This window comes from Mus musculus, chromosome 10 (assembly GCF_000001635.26).
Source record: "Mus musculus strain C57BL/6J chromosome 10, GRCm38.p6 C57BL/6J".
Lineage (NCBI taxonomy): Eukaryota > Metazoa > Chordata > Mammalia > Rodentia > Muridae > Mus > Mus musculus.
In genome coordinates this window covers 4661351-4685809 of record NC_000076.6, presented here as the reverse complement: position 1 = coordinate 4685809, position 24459 = coordinate 4661351, and the positions used below count along the sequence as shown (strand labels likewise).

At 41.0% G+C, this 24459-nt stretch overlaps 1 protein-coding gene across 7 annotated transcripts in view; it reads right to left on the bottom strand.

Annotated features, from left to right (window-relative positions):
* Nucleotides 1-24459, bottom strand: part of Esr1 (estrogen receptor 1 (alpha)) — a 393645-nt gene that overhangs the window by 319824 nt on the left and 49362 nt on the right. For 4 of the 7 annotated variants that reach the window (NR_126357.1, NM_001302532.1, XM_011243067.3 and 1 more), the window contains exon 2: nt 16478-16587. The exons of 2 other annotated variants lie outside the window; for them this stretch is intronic. The gene's annotated coding sequence lies outside the window, so the exon portion shown is untranslated. Of the gene's footprint in view, nt 1-13536; nt 13632-16477; nt 16588-24459 lie in introns of those variants that run through there. One more of the 7 variants, XM_011243068.3, reaches the window with a different exon arrangement.

Here is a 24459-nt window from a genome sequence, read left to right as displayed (position 1 = left end):
TTAAGAAGACTCGGGAAATTTTAGAAAGTGGGACCCAGTAGAAGTTGGTCAGTCAAGGTAGGCCTGAGGGGGTTGCTTTCCCCAAGTCTCTCCCCCTTCTTTTCACATCACAACCCTCTGCCATGGGTTCCCACTGCCATGATATTCTACCCAAACTCGCTGCCTTGACCCAGAGTCAAGAGGCAGGATCATCCATCCATTCTGTACACTGGTAGCACAGGAAAAGACCAGTATCCAAACGTGGAAGGAAAGCCTTCTCCCCTATGGAACATGTGTTATTTCTGCCATTGGAAAGCAAAAGCAACATAGGCTGTATGGAAACAGTAAGACAAGCCATCCTCATCTCTTGTGCTGTATGTCCATGTGCTTGCTGCTGCCTGGTGCACATCTCTTCCCTGAGGTAGATCCTTTCTTTCCTATCCACATTTTCTTTTCCCAAGCCCCCTGTCCTTTACCTCTTCTGTTAACTGTAGCTTCTACCCTCTCTGTCAGTTACTGTTGTGAACTGGGACAAGGCCTCACAGAAACTGTAGTGGGGGCCTGATGCTGCTCATACTCTAATGCTAACATTGTTTCCTCAAGACCTGGTTGCGCCAGAGACAATAGAGTCCACAAGTAGACCCAAGTGACACCATGTGACCTTGCCCCCAAGTTATTTCTGATTGGTGAATAAAGGTACCAACTGCCAATAGCTGGGTAGAAAAGACATAGACAGATGTTAGGGTTCCCAGCCCTGGAGAGGGTGGGTAGGTTTGAAGGAGAACCATGAGAGAAAGAGAAGGAGGGGAGGAGAAGAAAGAAGCCGCCATGGGTTAGGTGGGTCATGAAAACGTGACACTAAATGCTGGCCAATTGGAGTTAAGAACAGAGTGAAATAGTAAATAATAATTTGGGGTTATTGATAGGAAAGTAGATTCTAATGGCATAGAGGATAGATATCAGTCGTTGGTAGTTCTGATTAAGGCTTATTGTAAATATAAAGGCTCAATGTGTCTGTGTCTTTTATCCAGGAACTGGATGCTCAAGGCTGGGCAGAAACCCCAGATAGGTATTTGCATTTTCTATAACAAGAAACAGCCTGTGAGAGTATCTTATCTTGGCACCCATTCTTAGGGAATTTCAACTCATGGCAGAGTCATGGTAGAAAATAGTCAATGGCAGTAGTAGAGGCTGCTCATGATGTGGTGGATCAGGATACAGAAAGTAGAATTGGAACTATGGTCAGACTAGAACCCTCAAAGGTACTTCTAATGACCCACTTAAGGCTCTTCTTCCTAAAGTTTCCACGGCAACCCCAAACAGCACCACCAGCTAAAGGAAAGCCATTTAAAACACGAGACTGTGAGGGACACTTAAGATCCAAAGCACAGCCTCCACTGATGGGATTTTTCTGCCTAGACAGTTGTCACTGGTGACTCTATCTGCTCCCACACCTAATCAGCTACTTCTATTAATACACCAGTGGGGATCTAGCAAGATCTGCTTCCTTCAGTTTTACCTGTAAATGTTCCACTGCATAGAGAAGACTTTTCCTAAATATAGACCGTCTGACTCATGTGTGTAAGCAATGTGCTCATCAAAGCCTTCTACAGATACAAGCTGGCAGTACCACTGCACCCGGTATGTGTGCAAAATCAAAGAATCCCTTCTAGTTTCCTTCACCTTCAGCTAGCACAGGAAGACCTCATACAGGCTGACTACCCATCCAAGACGAATGAGTCTCTGGTGATCCAGAAACCCTTACCAGTTCTTGGCATAGGATGCCTTGGCTGGGGACAGGAAACTTCAAACAACATGACTTCAAACAAAATGTCAGTTATTCATTATCACAAAACAAGTACTTGTCCCTCACCTACCACCACCAAATCCATTGTGTTCCGAGACACCATACGTCCCAAATGGCACCGTTTCAAAGCACGTGTTTGGCAGTAAGTCCACAAGGGAAATGAGAGGTATTCTCTACAGCCGGCTGAGTAAATGAAACCGGTTTCCTCCAAATTCATTGCAGCAAATCAAATAGAGCAGGCTGTTTCTGAAGGCTCCCTTCTGCGCGGCGACAAAAATCCTTATACTGTCCCTGTTTGGTCAAAATTTTTCCCAGCTCTACAGGTATCTATCATATATTCACTTCACACAAAACATCACGTGCCAATCCACCCACCGTCTTGCTAAAAACAAACACACAAACAAACAAACAAAATCCTCTTGGCCAGGAATGTGCCAAAATTGTCCTACATATCACTTTTCCAACTGGTACCCCACAGCCTTGTCCATCAGCCAGTAGACAAGACAAGAGGTGACATTTTAAAGATAATTGAGCTCTATCTGAATGGTCTACAAGAATTAGCATTCTCTTCCACCTCTCATAAATAAGTAGGAGAGATGCTTCAGTTTCTACTTGCACAGAGATACGTGGGATGAGGACACAACCCCAGTTCCCTGAATCATTGGCTTGCTTGCCAAGAAGGCTATCCAACTCCACCCGGGGCCCTTCTTTCAACTGGGTCAAGGATAAAGGCTTCCACTTGCCACCACGAGGTTGCCTTCAGATTTACAGTTGTGCACAAACATTCTTCATCACTAGACTTTCTGTTTCTAGGAAAGAATGTGTAAGGCTTGCTCTGAAGTAGTGGGACAAACGAGAGAAGATATTCGCTTCCTACAGCTGTGAGAAAAAGCAGCACAAATGTATTGTCTCACAGTCCCAGAAGCTGCTGTCGCAAGTCAAGGCATTAGGATGACTGGTTCTTTCTGGGGCTGTGATGAAAACCTCTCTTTGTGCCTATCTGTGGATCCTGAGTCTTCGCTGGCAGTCTTTGGTGTACCTTGGCTTGTGGAACCATCACTCTGCCTCCTGCCTTCATCTTCCGGTGACTTGCTTCCGGTGCATGCCAGTGTCGCAAATTTCCCTTTCTCATCGACTTAGGCCAGCTCTTAATCCCTTACTTTATCCCCATTACTTCTGTGAAGATTTCCTCTCTTCCCCCACCCCATGTACAATTTTATTAACATGCTCTTTGATACATAATAATTAGTTACATTGTGACATTTTCAAGCATGTTTTTAATGTGCTTTGTCACATTAACTCTCCACCCGCACCTCCTCTCTTCTCCCTCCAAGTCCTACATTAGCTCATTCTGTCTTCCCAGTTAGAACACTCTCCACCTTCATAGATTGTTTTATTTTCCTTTTTTTTTTTTCTTTTATTTTTTTCTGGCGCCAGTGAGTTCAGTTAGGCTTGCTTACCAGAACATAGATGGAGAGTCCATCACAGGAATATGAACAACTTTCCAGTGGCTATACCACTGAAGAACTCATCCCCCAGTAACATTAACTACCTATAGGTCTTCAGGGAGAAGCAAATTCCTGGGGAGACCTTATCACTACATCAGGCCACATCTGTAATACTGGAAAATTCAGAGCTTTAACCTGTCTTTTTAACTCTTCTTCAGAGAGACATAATTCCACATAGGATGGAAATACCCTAAGATAATGGAGGAAGAAAACAATGTATCAGGGAAGAAATGGAGGCCAGGGGTGGATATAATCAAAGCATGTTATATAGAACTCTCAAAGAACTAATGAAAAATAAAATAGAGTTCACAGACACAGTTGATTAGAGCACAGAGAAAAGACAATGAGGATTGTTTTAGGAGCGGAGGAGAAACAGAATATGCCTGGACAGAAATGAAATGTGTCTATTGACAACCACCCAGGGCTTTTATCCTTGGCACCTCCCTGTTGAACAGCCTTTTAGCATTTACAAATATGTTTGTAAGGTGGAGCATCTGAAAAGAATTTCAAGTTTGATAATTGGTTTGTTAATCCTCATTTTCCCGTGCAACAGAAATCAATTCTGAATTGCCTGCTGGCATGTAGCATCACGGGACAATCATAGTCGCTGTCTCTTCTGTCTTTCTGGACCAAATTGCCCTCAAGTTCCCCCTAAAAATGCCTCCCCGTATAAATCCACCTTAGCCTAAATATTGGTTTTAATTTTTATGATTTTTGATAAGTAGCTGAAGAATCCATCGCTTCTATTTTCTTTCAAATCAAAATCAAGAGTATATGAGTGTATACCCCCTTGCCTTTGGGCATATGCCTATGGACAAACAAGTGAAATCCACTCTTTGTAATATGTTGCAAAAGTCATTATAAAGATTATTAGGAAAAAGAAAAATTCACCTTACTGGTTTGTGGTACATTGGAGAAAATTCAGAGAAGTTCTAGTTGGGGCTCATGCTGGAAGGGCGCCTCCTTCATGACATCTGAGGTGCCATGTCACAGTGCCCAGTACAACTGAGACCCCTCCTGGTACCTCATGCCTCTTGTCCCAAGCATCCCTACCTGCTTCAATTTGGTAAGTCGGTGTTTATAAACGCATGGCTTCCATTGAGCTTGCCTGTTAGACACCCACAGTCCTGTGTTTGCTATTAAGACTGCTATGCAACATTTATTGCTAACAAAACTAACCTGAGGCTTTTGGGCAGGAGGTGGGAAGGCGGAGTTGTTCATTTCATTAGAAACGTTTACCTTCTCATTGCAAAGCAACCTCCTGAGAAAGGCAGGGGAATTTTGATTTAGCAAAAGAAAATAATAGCCAAGCCGCATATTGACAAATTAATTATTTAAACATTTTCCACTCCAAGTAATTTCTTACTCCCTGTAGTTATTTGTCAGTTGATTTTTTTTAATTACAAAATAACACTTGTTCATTTTAAAACTTTAGACAATACAGAGGGGATAAAGAATAATGTGCAAGCAAAAAAACCTCAACTACCTTTTACTAACTTAACTCCAAGGGGGTAATCACTGTTCTCCATTGAATATGGCAACATACATATTTAAATGTGGCAATCACCTCTGCTTACTCAGTAAGGAGACTCTATTTGACACCTGCACTGTAAATTTCTTTAGTACCTCCATAAGATGCTGTTTCTTACCACTCCCTGTTCCTTTGGATGTATTTGGTTTGGCTTGGCTTGGTTTGGTTTTGGTTTTGTTTGGGGCTTTGGGGCTCTGGGGGCTTTCTTTGCTTTGCTTTGCTTTTTTTTTTTTTTTTTTTTTTTTTTTTTTTATGGCTGGTAAAGTAGCAAAGTATATCTCTGTGAGCCTGGACACCAGGCCTGCAGCGAGACATGCCTGAGTGTCTGGGGCTGGGCTCCATTTTCAACAGGTTGTCCTGGGAAAGTGGAAACTTTAGAACAAAGCTGACGGAACAGCATTTTCTGTGCCTTGGACAACGATGGGGGCTTTCATTATGTCCAAGTGCTCAATTTTTCTACTAAGAGAGGATAAACGCTTTCAATTATGTGAATTCCTGTCAGCGGGGCAACAATAGGCATGGATACAATTCTATAGCTCTTGAGCAATACAAAGTATGTCCAGGGATGGAAGGAGGGACAAAGAAAAACAGCTCTGCCTCGAAATAAAGTGCAAAGTGAGAGTCGTTTATCGGCAAAATGCTGCAAAAGTGCATTAACTGAAAATTTTAAGCAAATAAGTTGTACACTATTTCCCAGTGACTTTCCATACTTCCCCAGACAGCTCTGGTGAATTCATACATATCTAGGGAATCTTACTCGCTGAGGGTTTTCCTTACGTTTTTGACTGGTTCTGTTTTCCTCTTCCAGCCCTTTCTCTCTCTCTTTTTTTTTTCTCTCTTCTTCAAACTTTTTTCTTTCCACTCTGAATATTCACATCTTTTTTGTTGTTGTTGTTCCCTTTTGCTTCAAACTAACCATCTCCAGGTGCAATTTGTAATGAAGATAGATCCCTGCCTGTCATCTGTCCAGGACCTATTATGATAGAATATTTAATAAACGCCAGACTCAACTAGAATAATGATAACAAAATTAAACGTGATCATTTATGCAAAATTAGTTATCTCAAAGGTATTTTTGTTTAAGAGTTTGACATAGGAGGCTGAAGAGACAATTCAATAGATAAATCACTTCTCACATAAAGCCGGTGACCTAAGCTTAATCCTCTATCTTCTTTGTCATTTAATATTCTTTTCTCCAGTTTTATATTTAGTGATAGTTATATTAAATTAAGTATTAGTTACAGTTACATATCAATTATGTGCAATAACTGGAGTGTTATTAAAAAACAGTGGAAATTAGCCAGGCAGTGGTGGCACACGCCTTTAATCCGGCACTTGGGAGGCAGAGGCAGGTGAATTTCTGAGTTCGAGGCCAGCCTGGTCTACAAAGTGAGTTCCAGGACAGCCAGGGCTACACAGAGAAACCCTGTCTCTGGAAAAAAAAACAGTGAAAATTATGCCTCACAATTCATGTAACCATATTTATAATTACATACAATAAAATAATATATCATAAAATAATAATATAATAAAATTTTCAAGAGTGCTTTACCCTAATTTAATAAATGTTTATAATAAAATCTCTCCCAACAGAATTGTTTTCCAATTTTAATTTCATTAACATTCTAAGTTCAGCTGTGAGAAATATGGCAAGTGTTCCATGATCATCTTATTTATAAATGAATAATTAAGAGTGCATTCATATCCATTAGACTGCCACGAAAAATCATCTCAGCTCATCACAGAAGCAAAAACTTCTTTGACAGACCTACATGCCACTGCCTGGCTCTAGTCCGCCCAGACAACATAACCTGAGTTCTCCCCAGAAATCTTATTTCCAAGTCCTCTCTAAGAAATATCCTTACATCTCACAGCCATCTCTTATCCCTGTTCAAAGGACTCCAGATCTTGTTTTCTTGGAAGCACACTGACTGACAGGAATGTCGCCATGGGAATGCAGCTCCCACTTGGACATCTTCATGGGGACATTTTATAGCAACCTAAACTTAGCACCACCCTGACTGTAAAGTCTTCAGATGGAGACTCTGATATATCCAGACCATTATTTGGTCCAGGGATGAGAACTTCACTTTAGCTGAATTCATCAGACCAAATGGGACTACTAACATCCCGTGCTTTTTGCAACTTAATCATGTCCTCTTGTGAACGTGAACCAAAACCATGTTTCTAGAGACTGGTGGGGACATCCTATGACAGTGTGGTGGCCCCACCTGGGATACAATAGATACAGGGAACACAGCAGAGTAGAAAGCTGAAAGCAACCCAGAGCTTTGATAACATTAAGTCAACGGATCAATCAGCCAGAGATTCTAGCCTGCTGCACGCCACATCTGGAACATCTGCTTTGTGAGCTGAATTTCTAATTGTCAAAAACAATTCGGCTTTGTTGTGTGTGTGCTGACGTGCACACTAACTGATCTCTCTTCTTGTGAACAGGAGGCTATTGAGGAAGGGGGTGGTACAAGCTTTGGGGAGAGCACTGAGTATACTAACCAGTCTTTAAGATTACCAAGAAGAAGGATTTCCCATTTGCAAATAAACTTAACCTTAAGCTTACTTGTGCTGAAAGAATTCTTCCTGTGAAAGTCATGGGGTGGCAGAGTGAAAGACTGCATTTATTTCCGTTTCTTACTCTGCAAATGTTCCTCCACTGGGCTGGTGCTTAAGAAGGCTGTGTAAATTAAATAGGACCATCGGTTCTCTGAGAACCAAGACTACATCATGAAACTGTAACTTCAAAACATAGGCTCCCTCTGCTATCTTCCATATATAGGCTTGGCAAGATCCAAACGTAATACATAAAGCTGGAGTGCCACTGTTTAAAATGGTGGGGATTGGTATGTGTCGACCACCACAACCTGGCAAAGGCATCATGGAAATAGGAAATAGTGATAATACACACACAAGCGTCTATCTACTACCCACTGTGTGCTGGTGGTATGCACAGTTTTAGACCCAGGAATCTTTGCTCTAGGAATCTCCTAAAAGCAAAATGCAGGCAGAGTCTTTGCAGAGGAAGTGAAGACCTAACCTATGTGTTATTTAAAACAAAACAAAACAAAACAAAACAACGACTTGAATAAGTTCCAGTGATTACATGTACACTGTATGTCATTGCACTGAATTAATGCTGAGGAGATACACTTAAAAGGATATATAAGGTAATCAAAAGTTGAGAAATGTAACTCAGGGTTGACAATATGGCTACTTGGTGAGTTAAGACACCTGCTGCCAGGAATGAGGACCCAAGTCCAAGGCCCCAAAGTTGCCACATGGTGGAATGAGAAAACCGACCCTTGCAAGTTGTCTTCTGATGCGTGCAATGCACACGCAACATCAATAAATTAAAATGTAATATTTTTAAAAGCATAATAAGTGATACACTGTATTGAAAACTATAAAACAACTCCATACAAAGAAATCAGGCAAAATCCACATTAAAGGTCTTCAAGAGATAACTGTGAAGAGGATAGGATTTGGCAAGAGCTTAATTTTTCCTTACTTCTTTTTACAACTAAAATTCTTGTGTTTCTATCTGATAGAATGAAAATAAAGAAAATATCTAGAGCCGGGCATGGTGGTGCACACCTTTAATCCCAGCACTCAGGAGGCAGGGGCTGGCAAATCTCTGAGTTCAAGGCCAGCCTGGTCTACAAAAGTGAGTTCCAGGACAGCCAGGGCTACACAGAGAAAGCCTGTCTCGGAAAAAAACAAAAAAAAAACAAAAAACAAAAAACAAAAAAACAAAACAAAACAAAAAAACAAAAAAAAAGAAAATATCTAATATGGGGGACCTTTGGGATAGCATTGAAAATGTAAATGAGGAAAATACCTAATTTAAAAAAAAAAAAGAAAATATCTAATAAAAAAAAGTCGATTGTCCCACAGGGCTTATCATTTGACTCCTTGTATAAGATCCAGTTGAGGCCTTTGTAAGAAAGTTTTAGTCACTGTATAATCAATAACCGGACTTTTGGGCCTGTACAGTTCAGGGAGTCTCATGAACTTTGGATAAGGAAAAAAACTGTCTTCATTCTTCCTAACTTTTAACTGGAATTTGTCCAGTTAAAAGAATGTGTCCAGGAGCTGTCTCTCCCTTGCTTGTCTTTCAAATCACGCATACTTGATGATCCTTCCTTGAAATATATTTACTTACCACTAATTTGAAATTAACATTATATCCTGGTCTTCTTCTTCAGTTAGGAACACCACTCTGGGAAGACGTTCACAGCCTTCCCATGACAGTCCAAATGGTCCAAGACATAAACTAAGTCCAGATGAGGGGTGTGGTCCCCTGAGTCACCCAGTATAAAGAGTCACTTGGGAAAGCAGGTGGGGAATGTTTGCACTAGAATTTCTATGACAGAAGAATAAACTTGGTCTTAAGCTGAGGTTTATAGAGTCCTTTATTCTGTAGCTGTCCTACCCTGATGAATGGAGAGAAGAAAGTTGTAAAATTGAGCACTGTGTGTATGGGAAGGTGAATATGATTATTAAGAATAAAGAGAAAAGTGAAAGTGCATTTTTGAGCGGTTGCTACATTTTGGAGATGAACACAGGTAAGAAAGCAGAAGGACACATGGCCCTTTCGAATGACGCTCTCTCGGGAGATTATGGAAATCAGACACCGTATTTTCTGTTCTCTGGTGCCTTCATAGACAATGAGTCCTTGTCAGGAGTGGCCACTGAAAGCAGGAACCATCAAAGGACTTCAGCAGAGTTTTCTCTGCCAAATCTGTCATTTACAAGATGACAAGGATGGCTTCGCTCTTAGACCAGTTTCTTCATTTTATAAAGTGCTCTGTGGTTTGTAAAAGTTAATATAAGCAAATATATGGTAACAGTCCTAATAGAGCTCTCGGCATGTGCAAGCTTGGATGGACGGCTCCCCTTTCCTATCTTTTCTCTCTGCTGTAAGCCATTAACAGTCCATCTCGTACACTCAAGCTTAAAAGAATTAAAGAATATATTAAGAAAACATTGATTTTTTTTTCTCCTTGAGTCAAAAGCATAGCACTTTAAACTCATTATATCAGGTACAGTACAATGTTGGCATGAAGCTAAACTAAGAAAAATTATGATTAAAATTCAAATAGAGCATTGAGGTTGTGCTGGGGGAACAGAATGAGGAAAAATTACCGAAAAGGGAGCCTGTAATTTAAAACTGTCAGTCAAAGGGAATCGTGACATCGGCAAACAGTTTGCTGGGTTCCACACAGGACTCTTGTGGTAAGCATGCATGTGTGCCAGTCCTAGGGAAACCCAACTGAATTTCTCCATCTCTTTCCTTGGTGCTTTATTCCTTACGTAATGGTCTCTTAATCTTATCGCCAACGTGATGGGGAAGGGTATTTCTAAATGCAAAGAAGCGAATTTTAAAAATATTATATTAGGTTCACTTAATGTCTGATGTGGAACTCTGAAAAACCCAGTTACAAAATCGAGTGGAAAGTGAAAATATAGGATAATACTGTCTCTGCATGGGAGACTGAAGCTTCCTCCTGTCCATTCTGATCTCCGAGGGAGGGGTTGCCCAGGAAAGATCACGGAAATGCTAAGGGATAGGATGAACGCCTGACCTCTCTTCTACCTCGCTCTACACCCAGCAAGCGGTGAGCACCTCTCCGGGGAGGAGGCAAACGGATTGTTTCCTGAAGCAGTGGGCAGAACAACGAAAGAACTGACAATATTCCGACTTATGCTTCCAAAGAATTTTCTAGAGAATATAATTCTTTCTACGAAAACTGCAGGACTCTAAGGAGAAAGGACTCATACCGTCAAGAAGAAAGTGCTGCCACCTACAGGAAAAAGACCAAACTAGCGTCTGTAGGAAAGGGTGGGAGGTGGGGAGGGCAGGGAGAGGAAGTGGCAAGCCTCCAGAGGAACGAAAACTGCCTTCAAAATCTTAAACCTAGTGGATCCTATGTCCTTGCTATCCCATTTCACATACACCAACCACCTGTGGCCAGCAAGTGCTTAAAATATGGGTTGTCTGGCCAAGTCTGTGTTATTCTTAAGCCTAATAGTTTAGTTGATTAGACCACTTTTCAACCCAATAATAAAGCCAACATAGAATTTTTATTTGTTAAGTAAATCAAAACCATGATCAAGAGACTATGTTGACCTTTGACCTTTTCTGAGCACAGACCATTTTCCTGTGATAAAAATTTAGCTTGGAATTGGTGTTCAATAATTAAAGGATGTCGGCTACCACATTCCGGTTCTGAGGTCAGAGCAGTACTATTGTGAGATCTATCACTATGTCTTGCATTGCTACTCAAGGTACAAAACTGCTTATCAATATAGCAGAATTTGTAAGATTTTATCCAATTTTGTATCTGCTAATTGCCATAGCAAACATTTCAGATGTAAATAACACTTGATAACCAGATATATATCTGACATGTATATATATACATATATATGTGTATATATATATATATATATATATATATATATATATATATATTCAGATATATAGGCATATATATGTTGTGTGTATACATATTACATATGTATGTACATTATATGTACATACATATTTATTCATATATGTGTGTATATACTTATGAAGAGACACCTGCTGTGTTCTTCTTTCCATTAAACACTAATTACAAGGCTTACAATACTCGGGTACCTGGTTTCCTTCTGTGCCAACCCTTGAATAAGTCACTACAAGTTTCTGTACATAACTCTTTAGGTTCTGCTATTAAAGTAAATTTGAGATTTCAAGCTGTTATGCAAGACAATACTTAAAAACTAAGATATGCTTCTAATAATTCCAATATTTTAGTTTACTTTTTCAAATTTCCTAACTTTAAAAATCTCCATTGAAGTCAGACATTTCTAATAAACACTTTGCATTTGACTTGGGAAACGGAATTACTGACAGTACAAAGCAAAAAAGAAGTGATATTCTCAATCATTTTATGATGACTACAAGTTAAAATTGTGATGCTTTAACTGTGCTTTTCGAGTAAAATATATTATAAAGATCAATTTATTAGTATCTCTCTTTTTTTTTACTTTTATAAAATGTAGTCACCAAGACATCCTAAATGACATGTGGCTGACATATTTCTATTGCACAGTGACATTCTAATTGAGTTGAAGTCAGAGAAAGAGATAGGTAAAGTTTGTTTTGCTAACACCGTCACTTCAAGCGACTGTGTCTACAAACAGCCTTTGCTCTCAAAATGAACCTGCCTTTATTTTATTTTTATTTTTATCTTATCTTATCTTATTTTATGGGCAGAGCCTCATTGGATAATACAGTCAAGGTTGAAACTCTTGATCCTCTAGCCTCTGCATGCTAGGTTGATAAGCATATGCCACTATACCCTGGAAGATTAATTGTTTTCTTTTAAGACAGGCTTTCACATAGCCCAGGCTTACTTCAAACTTACTAGGTAGCTGAAGCTAAGCTTGAACTTTTGATCCTCCTAACTCCACCCCCGAATGCTGAGATATCGGGTTTGTGCAATCATTCCCTAGAAAGAAGATTAATTTTTAAAACATGCAGCAAGCAGTTTGAATAGGTTAATATAACACAATTTTTAGAGGAAATAACCTAATTCCATCTTCAGTGATTATCACTGTAACTAATGAATATCTTTAAGTGGTAGGAAATTTAATTTTAATGAATTCAATCACATGATCATTTCTATCAGAATTAATGAACTGCTAACACCTTTTTATAGAAATTCGATTAAAATTTTTCCTGTTCCATTTCTTCCATAAATTTCCAGCATTATTGCTCCAGATTGATACCTTCTATAGATCATAGCTACATCAATCATGAAGGTGATAGATAGATAAATGATAGATATACAGACACATAGATAGATAGAGATGGATGGATGGATAGAGAGAGAGAGAGAGGGAGAGAGAGAGATAGATAGAAGATATACAATGATGATAGATATGATAGATAAATGATATATCAATAGATAAATAGAAGATAGATGATATGCAACAGATGATAGATGATACATAAATGGGTATAATAAATGATAGATATGATAGATAGATGATAGAAGAAAAATAATAGATGATAGATAGATAGATAGATAGATAGATAGATAGATAGATAGATAGATAGATAGATAGACAAATGATAGACTAATATAGACAGATAAATGATAGACAGACAGACAGACAAGTAATAGATATACAGACAATTGATAGATAGACAGACAGACAAATATAGGCAGATAAATGATAGACAGACAGACAGACAGACAGACAGACAAGTGATAGACATACAGTCAGACAAGTGATAGATAAGTAGATAGATAGGTAGATAGATTGATAGATAGATAGATAGATAGATAGATAGATAGATAGATAGATAGATAGATGCCATCTCTCACTGGTTTTTATATTGTAGAACCTACTGTATGTTCTCCTGGGTCCTTTCCTGGTCCTCAATGTCTGAAGTCCTTTTCCACAGTACGAACATATCTGTTACCAAATATGTCATTTTTCAATCTACAAATGCCATGCTTCCCCTTCCTCCTTTCTCATATCCCATTGGTAACATGTTCACCTGTTATCCAACAGGAAAATAAAACAAAACCAATCAGACAGGCCCTCGATTCAGCCACCAAATCCCCACATAACGATACCATGTCCAGCCGTCTGGGTCTGTTTGCCCAAGACAGTCCTTGTGTGCGTACTGAAATTCTTACCTTCCAGGAGCCACCTCAGCCCTACACACAGCAAGACTGTTGGAAGCCCTTCCTGAGTCACTCAGTCTTGAACACAGAGTAGGACTTTAGATTCCTTCCTTGCCAGCCAGGAAAGCAAATCAAGAGGGTGTTGGGTGTTGCAACCACCTCCGAGCAGTCAGTGTGCTGCCCTGCTGACCTTGCCCTCTGTCCTCTCATCCACATGGCTGCCCTTTTCTCCGTTGCCAAAATTCTAGTAATGTTCCAGGCCTCGGTGTCTCTCCAAGACCATGCTGGTTCCCTGAGGTTAAGCTAAATTGTACTTAGCACAGTGTATTTTAATCTTCTGTCTGACCCCCAAAACTCCCACCTTGATGTCTGGCTATTCTTTGAGACTTTTTTTTTTTTTTGCTACATATATGCCAAATTTGTGACTTAATGAAGGTTGTGTGTCTTGAAAAGCCACTGTACTCTTTTTAACTTCCTTGGCTTGGCTTTCTGCCAGCTAGTAGCCCTCCTCTTCTAGTATAAAAAGCAACAACCCGCTGTCAAGATGACATGTCTGTACATTTTTGCAGTACTGGTGAACCTTGCTCTGTTCTTAACCCGTCTAATGCAATGGGTAACACCACTACCGAGTCAGTCAGTAAGCTAACATCTCTGTCAGGACACAGAGACACCTGTGATATAAACACTCAAAACACAACAGCAACAATAACATCCAGAGAAGCAAACCAAAATACTCTCACTTTCCTTTTGTAGGCAGGTGGTGGTTTCTACCTGACATCTATCCTAAGATCACACATGGAAGGAGAGAACTAACTCTACAAAGTTGTCCTCTGACTGCCACACAGGCACTGTGGCACGGACATGGGACCACATGCACACATTCACACACATGACCAGAAGCATTTTAAAGAAACACAATGCCAACATATGAAATGGGTCATTCTGTCTCATGCAATGGAAATCTCAGATATACTTTGTGCTTGGTTTTCCCACCCACACAGTATACTTTGTTGAGTTTGTCATCATTGTTGTTCTGGTGGCTGCTCTTGCTCCTGGGTTTGTGGTAATTTTCATTTTCACTCTCTCTGATGACAAGAACACTCACGGGAGATTAGGAAAAGCAGCTTCAAATGTTTAACCCTGCCAGAAAATCAATGTGGAACTTGAATGAGTCACCACCCCTCTTCACCCCACTTTCCCCTTCTGGAGGATAAGTGATTGGCATTCTCCAACATCCTCTGGAGCTCAAACACGCTACAATTTTCTGATTCTAAGCATGTCATTACTGTTGCTTCTCTTGAATCATGGTAGAACAAGTTATAAAGGACAAATTGGTAGAAGGTTCCTAAATAGATGTATATAAAGGGACAGAGGTGACAGGCATATTTTTTAAGTAGTCCTGATAGAGACCCTGTGAGGCCTGGGTCATAATAAAGCAGTTTGCATTTTAGCACGTTTGCTGGCTATATTTAGGAACACCAAACAAGTCAGCCCGTGCCTAACAAAATTGCACAGAAATCTCTACTAAATTTCTAACATACATTTGTCTCTAACGAATGCTAAATAGTCAAGACACAAGATGATGAAGAGTTTAGATGCCACAAACATGCAATACTCTGGGGGACTCAGGAGAGTACAAAACTTGGCAGTTCTGAGGTCCCCAACAGGTGACGTAAATGTTTATAGACTCTCTCATTTGGGGATGCAGCTGAGGGCAAATGCTATCCAACATGGAGCCCTCAAAAAGACCTCTATGTCTAAAAACACATTTAAACATTCCTCAAGGTCAGCCCTTGCCTCGGTACCGGAAATGGGTGATGTCATTCTTAGAATATCAGGTTTTCTGGAAAGCTACCTGCCATCCCAGTTCTCCACCCCTCACCCAGAGGCATTCCCTCAGCACCACATGTTCTCAGAATCTAGACCTCCATCTTAGCCTCACTCTAGCTGGATGTGAGGAAAGAGATCTGGGAAAATAGAAAAAAGCAAAGGGCCACACGAGACAGCTGGGCAGAACAGCAGCTGGAGGGCTTGGCGATGACAAGCACTCATGTGCTGGCTCCTACACAGGGCAGTCATTTGGACAGTAACTCTGAAGTCAGGACCTGAGGACTGAGGCTAGCTCTGGCCCAGCTTTGTCTCATGCATTTCCTCCAGACTCACAGGGCCTTGCTTTGGCCCCTTTGAAACCCAAGAAAGGAAGATGAGAAGAAAAGTAAGAGACAAAAGAGATGGAAACTTTTTAATATGTGCTTTTAAACCTCTTTATAGAGATGAGTAATAAAATGACCAGGGCCAGCAGACACAGTCAACCTTTCCACATTTTCTCTAAACAGTTATAAAACTGAGAGTCTTGTAAGGTCAGAGTTAAAGAAATACAGTCTTGTTTTGTAATTTAAATGGTGTTTGACAGAATGATAAAATAGTCTCAGTACTAGAAAAAGATGTGTTCAGGCACACAGGCTTGATTGAGAAGGGATGATGGAGCCCACTCTGGTGATCAGGAAGAACTGAGTTCAACCTGGAGGCTGGGCAGGGCTGCAAGCCACGAACTCCCCCTCCCTTGCACACACACATCCCTTCCTTCTCCTTGAGTCAAATGATAATGAATTATGACATTTAATTTATGGTAAGGAAGTATCATGTATTGTTCTCAAAATACTCAGAAAACAAAACATAAATTGAATGCCTACTATGTGCCAGCATCTGTCCTAAATATTAGCAACATATAATTGGACAAAACAGAATTCTGCCCTTATAGTTGTTCCATTCTACTTTAGGGTAATGGGTAAGTTTATATATATATATTTTTAAAAAGTGTAATTTAGGTGAGCAAAATATAAAAATAAATAAATAAATACATGGAACAGAGTGAATTCTAAAGCAAGTTTGGGAGATACAGAGACAGTTTCCACTTTGGATAAAATCATCAAGGTGAAACTGGAATCATTACCTTATGGAGAGAGAGGAACACGGGATGTGTTTGAGGAGACAGCAAATGAAAAAGTTCTGGACCAGAGGTACATCCATTTCACTCAACCAGCAGCCAAAGAGACCAGTACCCTGAAGCAGAGAGAGCACAAATCAGTAAGGAGTCCAAGGGAAGCCGGATATAGTGGCACACAACTGGGACCCCTGTGTGTGGGAGGCCACCGTGAGTTTGAGGCTAGCCTGAGCTATAAAGGAAGACCCTGTCAGAAGGAAGGAAATAAGAAGAAAGAAAGAAAGAAAGAAAGAAAGGAGGGAGGGAGGGAGGGAGGGAGGGAGGGAGGGAGGGAGGGAGGGAGGGAGGGAGGGAAGAAGACAGACAGGAAGAAAGAAGAGGAGAAGAAGGAGGAGAAGGAAGAAGAAGGAGAAGGAGGAAAAGAAGAAGGAGGAGGAGGAGAAGGAGAAGAAGAAGGAAGCGGGTAAAGGGGAAGAAAGAAGGAAGATAAAGAAATGGAACCGTCCAAAGCATGAAGATGACATGGTGGTAGTTTGCTTTGTGTGAACTTAGAGGTAACCTGGAAATACTGAGTAGTCCCTATACCACCCGGCTTCTATTTCAACATAATAGAGATGATTATTTTCTGACAGGAAAGAAAGGTAAAGGATGCAGATTCAAGATGGCACAATGCTCCAAACAGGGAACAATGAAATCTGAAATAAGACTGAAGAATACCTGTCATAGGCTACATTCTAGGTGCATTCTTATAAGACCAGCAGAATTCTGTGCTCTCTGGGTAAGCAGTGTGGATTAGAGGAGCCAAGAATTATCCCCACAAGTTTGGCTGTGCCTGAAAGGACCTTCTACAAATCAAAGTGAGATCCACTATGTGATGAGGGCCTTCCAAGAGAGACTAGAGATCTGTTTTATACACATACTATATAAGAAAGCTTTAGAAAAACTGGGAAAGATGTCAAGAGAACAGTTGGATGGTCAGGGCTAGTGTCCTGAGCCATGGCTGTTACTTTAAACCAGGTGTGAAAGATACACTGAGAGAAGAGAAAGGACTGGGCCCCAGGGAGTCCCATTCTTAAAGGCTTTGGAGAGTCATGCTTGGGGCTAGGGCTGGGGCTGAGGCTGGGGCTGGGGCTGGGGCTGGGGCTGGGGCTGGGGCTGGGGCTGGGGCTGGGGCTGGGGCTGGGGCTGGGGCTGGGGCTGGGGCAGGGGTGAGGGAGAGGGCAAGGGTTAAGATATAACCAAGAAGAACGGAAGTAAGGAAGGTCTCTTGATGGCAAGAGTGAACCAGTGTCTAATTTAGATTAAGTAGGGAAAGGACTTCCTCAGACTTAGCACCTATCACAGTTAACATCGAAGAAGACCAACAGCCTACATGGCAACCAACTTTCAAGAAATAAATCAAACAATTCCAGACAAATAATTGTAGATTATAGAGGAAAGATTATTATCTTCAATTACTCTTCATCTTTTAAATCTTTCCTCTCAGTCCAAAAGTTGGATAGAAGCATCATTCTCTTTTGAATTCCTACCAGTGGGAAAACTTAATAAAAGACGGACATTTTTACATCTTTTCAAGGAGTGACTTAATACTAATCCTCTTAGCTAATCGTGGGGAGTTTTACATATGAGCTACAGCTATATTTTTTCCTATAATGTGAAAGTTACAGGTGGCTTTATTGTTTTATTTATTATTGATAAATTTAACTTTCTTTTCCAGATTATAAGTCTGAGGCACAAATTTATTTCCAGGTACTTTCGTGATGTTAAATTTTTTTCTTAAATTGCTTGCACATCCCTGAAGATTCTCACTGACTATGTGAATGTTTTCAATTCCCCAACTCTGAGTCTCCCCACATATGTGTTCTGCACTGTCCTAAACAATTTGATCAGGGTTAGAACATTTCACTCATTCCACCAAGCAGATCCACGTCATGGAGGGACAATAATGGATTCTGACAGTGTGCCGGAAAGAGGGACAGTGGGCAGGTGTGGACACTAGTAAAAAGAGACTGCCGTTTGGAAACTTAACCTCAGGCTTCCATAATTTCACACATAAGCCAGGAGTGGCACAATCTAGAAATCTCACACAGACAGTCTTGCCAGACTTTCAACACAACTAGATAATCTCATGCTAAGTCAACAAGCACCTTTGGCAGCATCAATGCACCCAAACTGGTGGAAGTTGACCCATTAGAAATCAGACAAGAGAACTCAATTTTGAGAAGAGCTTGCAATCTACATAATTTTCCCCAACTCTTTTGTTTTGGTTTGGTTTGGTTTTGGTTTTTTGTTTTGGTTTTGGTTTTGGTTTTTTTCAAGACAGGGTTTCTCTGTATAGCCCTGGCTGTCCTAGAACTCACTTTGTAGACCAGGATGGTCTTGAACTCAGAAATATGCCTTCCACTGCCTCCCAGGTGCTGGGATTAAAGGCGTGCACCACCACTGCCCGGCAACTCTTTTCTATATAAAAAGGATTGTCTGGTTCTCAATGGTTAGCCCTACAAACCAATGTGGTTTGGATTCTTTACAATGGGAGGTCATAATCTGAGAGTCACAGACGGTCAACAGTTGAAGAAGTCACACCCCGACTATGATATTAGTGGACTGAGCGCATTAAAAACTTGAGGCTGTAATATCTCAGGAGGGGGATCCTAGAGTTCTGATGAGCAAATGGTGAAGAGTAATACTACTCTTGTTCTGTAAGAGGACCTGGGCTCCACTCCACACGGAGACTCACAGCCGCTGTAACTCCAGTTCCAGGGGATCTAATGCCCTCTTAAGGTTTCCACAGGGTCCTGAATGAGCATGGTACACACACGTACACTCACTCACACATGTACATGTTAAATAAATAAATTAGTAAATAAATAATGTTTTTTCTTAAAAGAAAGAAAACTACAAGGAAGCCAGCGTGCTACCCCCAAAGCATTCAGGAACTTTTTTTAATTGTAAATAAACATAGAAATGGGAGTATCAAATGTCTAAAGGAGAAAAATACTGAAAACAGTGTTTTAAAAGTATTATGTGTTGACGGTAGCATATTTGGTTGGGGGGGCAGGGGAGAAAGAGAGGGGGTAGGCACTGTGCACATGTGGAGACAAAAGGGGCATTTGTGGAGTCATTTCTCTCCTTCCATCTACTCTGTTTCTGGACATCAGACTCCTGTCATTTGGCTTATTCAGCAAGTGCTCTTTATCTGCTGAGCCATCTTGCCAGCCTGACAGAGGCTCTTGAATAGTATACCGCAGTTCTTTCCATTGTATTGATTTGACACCTTGAAAGAAGAACTTGAAAAGAATACTCTTTTGCTACATATTTGCAGTTCGGGGCTATCATTTTTTATCATCCCCGTGACAAGTCTGGCAGCAAACCCCACACATGTTGGGAGCCGGGAGCAGTGTTATAATTTCTAAGGAGACAGCTGCAGTATCAAAATGATCATAGTCAAAAGCAGGAAGTGATCAAAGGGAAACAGCATTTCTAAATTCTGCCATTGGAAAGAATCTTTCCCCAAGCAAGCCCCTACATTCTAAGTCAGTATCAATAATCAATCTCAGAATGTTCCCAGGCACCCTTACTAAGTTTTCTTAACGCCCAGAGAATGAGGAAGTTTTTTGTTATTTAAAGTAAAAATAAATTACATTAAAAATCAGCCTTAAAAGGGACAGAATTCTGAGCAACATCAGGTTCTGGCTCTCACTGCTAATTGGAGTGACTGCTTTTAGCAAACCCCATAGCCGCTAAAAGCCTCTGTTGCTACGTGACTCCTTCACCAGCACCAAGGACACAATGCTATTGGCTGTCTTCTTCCAGAGCCACAGCTACAAAATTTGCCAACCAAAATAGGGAGCCAATTCCATTGCTCAAACATAGGGAGAAAAATCTTAAAGATGTCACTGGAAGAAACTGCAGACATATTTCCGTCTGAGTGGCTTGGGTAAAGTAGTCGACCCTTACAAGATACTGTTTGAAACTGTGTATGATGTGGAGCTGCCTACAAAATGAAAAGCCATTAGCCCATTCTTGGTTACCTTCTTGCCAGGGCACCAACCAGCTGGTGCACTGCAGTTTTGGAAAAATACTGTGAACCTCTGTGTCAACAACTGTGTTTCTGTAGGATGCTTGTTCTGAGAAGGGTAAAGTTTTACTTTAAATTGGATCGAGTTTTATTAGTTAAGACTCCTGGCTTGGATATCAACTCTCTGTTGGGGTGTTTTGGTGTTTTTGATTGGTTGGTTGGTTGGTTGGTTGATTTTTGTCTTGGTGTTCCTAAATTTGCAGCTTCATTCATATATGCTGGCTTCTTTAAAAAAGAAGAAGAAGCAGAAGAAGAAGAAGAAGAGAGAGAGAGAGAGAGAGAGAGAGAGAAACTACATTTGAACAATACTCCTCAGGAATGATTTCATGAACCATTCAGGGTTCGACAATACTTTTCTAGAAACCTCATTGGTCTCATTCATTTCCCAAGATTCTTAGCTACATGTGTTGTGCTATGACTAAACTATTAGAAAGAAGTTACTGAGAATAAGTGGGGAGGGAAAAATCCAAAACTGGTATCACTAAAATGGACCCCACTTTTCACCCAAACAGTGTCATTCCCTTCCCCAGAATTAAGGACCAGACATATGTAAATATTATGCAAATGAGCATATATTCACTCTTTCGTGGCTGTGACATATCATAGCCCCCAGGATCCCTAACAGCTAGCCTTTCCCTAAAGAAATCTACACCACGTATTTTAGGCATGCTTGTCTGAGCTTGAGCCCACTCAGGCTGAACGAGAAAACAACTTAAATATCTAAGTCGTCTCCCAGATGCCGGCCTGAGTGTCTGGTACGAGTGCAGAAGCCAGTGAAACATCGGGTCTCTGAGTCATGTCTACACTGCAGCTCCACGGAAGCAGTTTCCCAGGTTTCTGTTTTCTGTGGGTTGGGTTTTGTATTCTTTTCCTTACTTGGGTTTGCTTTGCAGGTTTCTCCTCAAATCAACCCCCAGCTCTTAGAACAAATGTTTACCAAGCCAAAGAAAATGCCCTGCACCGCACCTTTGTTTCCCCCATTGAGACAGTGTGTTGTTGTTTTTGTTTTCTTCTTTTCTTTTAATCACAGCCACAAAATTAGGCCTGATTTCCAGAACAAAGCCAACCTGATTGGCACAGACTTCTCAAATCTTGTCTCTTGGGAAATTACACATTTAGAGCAAAACAAAATCTGCCTGAAAAGGTCTTATTTTAGGGTCAGCATTAAAAAGAGGCCTCAACTTCAGGAAAATCAGAGGATTGTTTCTCACCTTGAAGGCAAACCACTTTTGAAAGCCTGAGAAAATTATACCTAGTCATTTTAAATTGTCATTGAAAAGCTAGGAAATGGCTTCATTCCAGTATGTCTCCTTGGTGTTTCTGAAAGAAAGCCATAGGAGTTTCTTTAAAATCCCTAGAGAAGGGCTGACAAGATGGCTCAGCAGTTAAAGATGCTTGCAGCCAAGCCACCCATTCAGAGTTCAGTCCCCAGGAACCTTCTATTATTGTTCTGCTAAATGGACACCGTGTTAAAGCATCTCCTAATGACTTTTCATTACCCCCATAGCTTAGGGCCTCTCTTAACCCTCACCAGAGAAGCTTCTGTTTGCAGTAGACTCAGTTAACACAGACTGGTCAAGGTGCAGGGAATAAGAGACTATGGAATGTTCAGCCGTAAACAGGACACCTACATTACATCCGGTCCTCCCATGGCTCAGCGATCATTGAGGAAGATGAGGGGATAAAGCTTGTAAGAGCCAGAGACAGTGAGTAACTACAAGGAAACAGTGGGTTTTCCAGACACAGCAGTACAGTTGCACATGTGCTTGAACTTACAGTGTGCACCAGACCTGCACAAACTGGAGCCCATACCCAGCATGGGGTTTGCGACGTGGGCACAAAGTCCCATCCTTGGCTGAGGAGCTATTCACAATTGATAGTTGCTGGGAGAGGGAGAGTCCATTTTCTTTAAGTGTGTGTGGCCCCAGAGGGTGCTCACACACCTAAGAGTATGTGGGCAACACAAATTGGACTTGATGGTTCAGAAAGAGAGAGAGAGAGAGAGAGAGAGAGAGAGAGAGAGAGAGAGAGAGAGAGAGAGGGAGGAAAGGAACAGGAAGCTGTGCAGATCTAGAAGGGCATGTAGATTTGGGAGAAGATGGGACAGGGAAATGACGACAGTCAAAACCCATTGTACAAAATTCTCGAAAAACTTATTAACAAAGGAAACTGCAGAATCTGTTTATACATTAGCTCTCACTTGATAATAAAAAACAAAGGCTGATCTTTCCCGACGAATAAAACATTATGGTATGCAAAACAAGACAGACTAAAAAGCCATAGAGTGTATTGCTCCATTTCACAGAAAAATTCAAACCAGGACTCCACAGAAACAAAAAGAGATGCTGTAAATTAGAGTCTCATGGTGGCTGCACAGCTCTGGGCCTTTTGCACACTCCATGGGTGGATTTTAAGTCACCTGAAATGTGTCTTGACAAAACTGAACAATATCGTTTAGAAGTGTTATCCACCACGACTGCACATCCTCTTCACACTCATTCCTTGAAAACACAACCATGTGAGAAGACACTGGTTGAAAAGAAAAACAAGTAACAGTGGCTACTTTTAAATTCATAAATATCTACCACCCGGAAGGAAACAGCAAGCATTGATCTCTCTGAGACAACTCCATAGTAAGGAAAAGAATGTATCCAGGGCTTGCTTCCCACAGTGGCTCATTGGCCTGCTCAGTGGTTCATTCATTAAATACCCTTGCTGCCTCCTAGAACCTATCTGGTCTGTGCACATGTGTGCGCCTGTGCACACTGACTCTCCTGGACTTCCCTGAGCAATCACCATCTAGAGCATTCAGGATATAGAACATTTGCCTATCACTCTTTCCATCCATTGACCACTAAAAGACTGAGAGAAAAAAAAAAAAAAACACCTTTGATTTGCTCACATCGAAAATCAAAGCATCCAATAAAGAAAAGACAAATGTAGATAACCAGAGTAATGTGAAAATGGTACAACCAGCCTACGACATCCTGGCTGGTCCTAGAAAATCAACAGAAAAGCTCTCTTTAGCCCCTTCTTAGTATTTGACATTGCGGTGGCAAGTTATGTATATTCTTTTAAATTTGGTATTGATTGCCAACCTGATTGCATCTGAAATCAATTAAGAACCTCTGGGTAGGTCCGTAAAGACATTTCCATGAAGGAGTAGCTGAGGGGAGAAGCCCCTCTCCAGTGTGGGCAGCGCCTACAGTACCCCAGGTCTAAAGACATGTGAAGGCAAGGTTTTGGGCAAACTCTAACTTTGCTCCTTTCTGATAAGCATCGTCACCGCCACCGCCACCATCACCAGCACCAGCACCGCCATGCTTTTCGAGGTTTTGAGCCCAGCTTCCTCAGCCTTCCAACAGAAACTAAAAATCAGTCACTCTTCAAGAATTCTCCAGACCTTCAGCACCAAATTTGGTAGAGTTGAAGCATCCAGCTTTGTGAGCCGGGAGGTTCACAACGGGTCCCTAGCCTGGCTGGAATGTGGACAGCTCCTGGTACAGTTGCCAGTACTTCCTCCATAAGGCAATCTAGGAAACCTCTCTCCATAATACTATCCATTCTCTCGGCTCTGGGCACGGTAACCACCCTGACTACACAGCAACTCAATATTAGCTGTGTTTTGCAGATAAGACCTCTAAATCTATTGAAAATAATAACAAAAACAAACAAACAAACAAAAAACAAAAAAACAAAACAAAACAAAACAAAACAAAAACTTGTCCAGAGCTACCCAGCCAGTAAGAACAAAGCCAAGACTAGGAGAAAAAACCTTGAGTCCAGAGTCTAGAATTTGTGCTCTTAAACCCACTCTCCCTTCCCTTCCCTTAGTCCCAGTTTGTCATTAAGATTCTTTGTGTGTGTGTGTGTGTGTGTGTGTGTGCCATTTGATATGATACGAAAGGAGTCA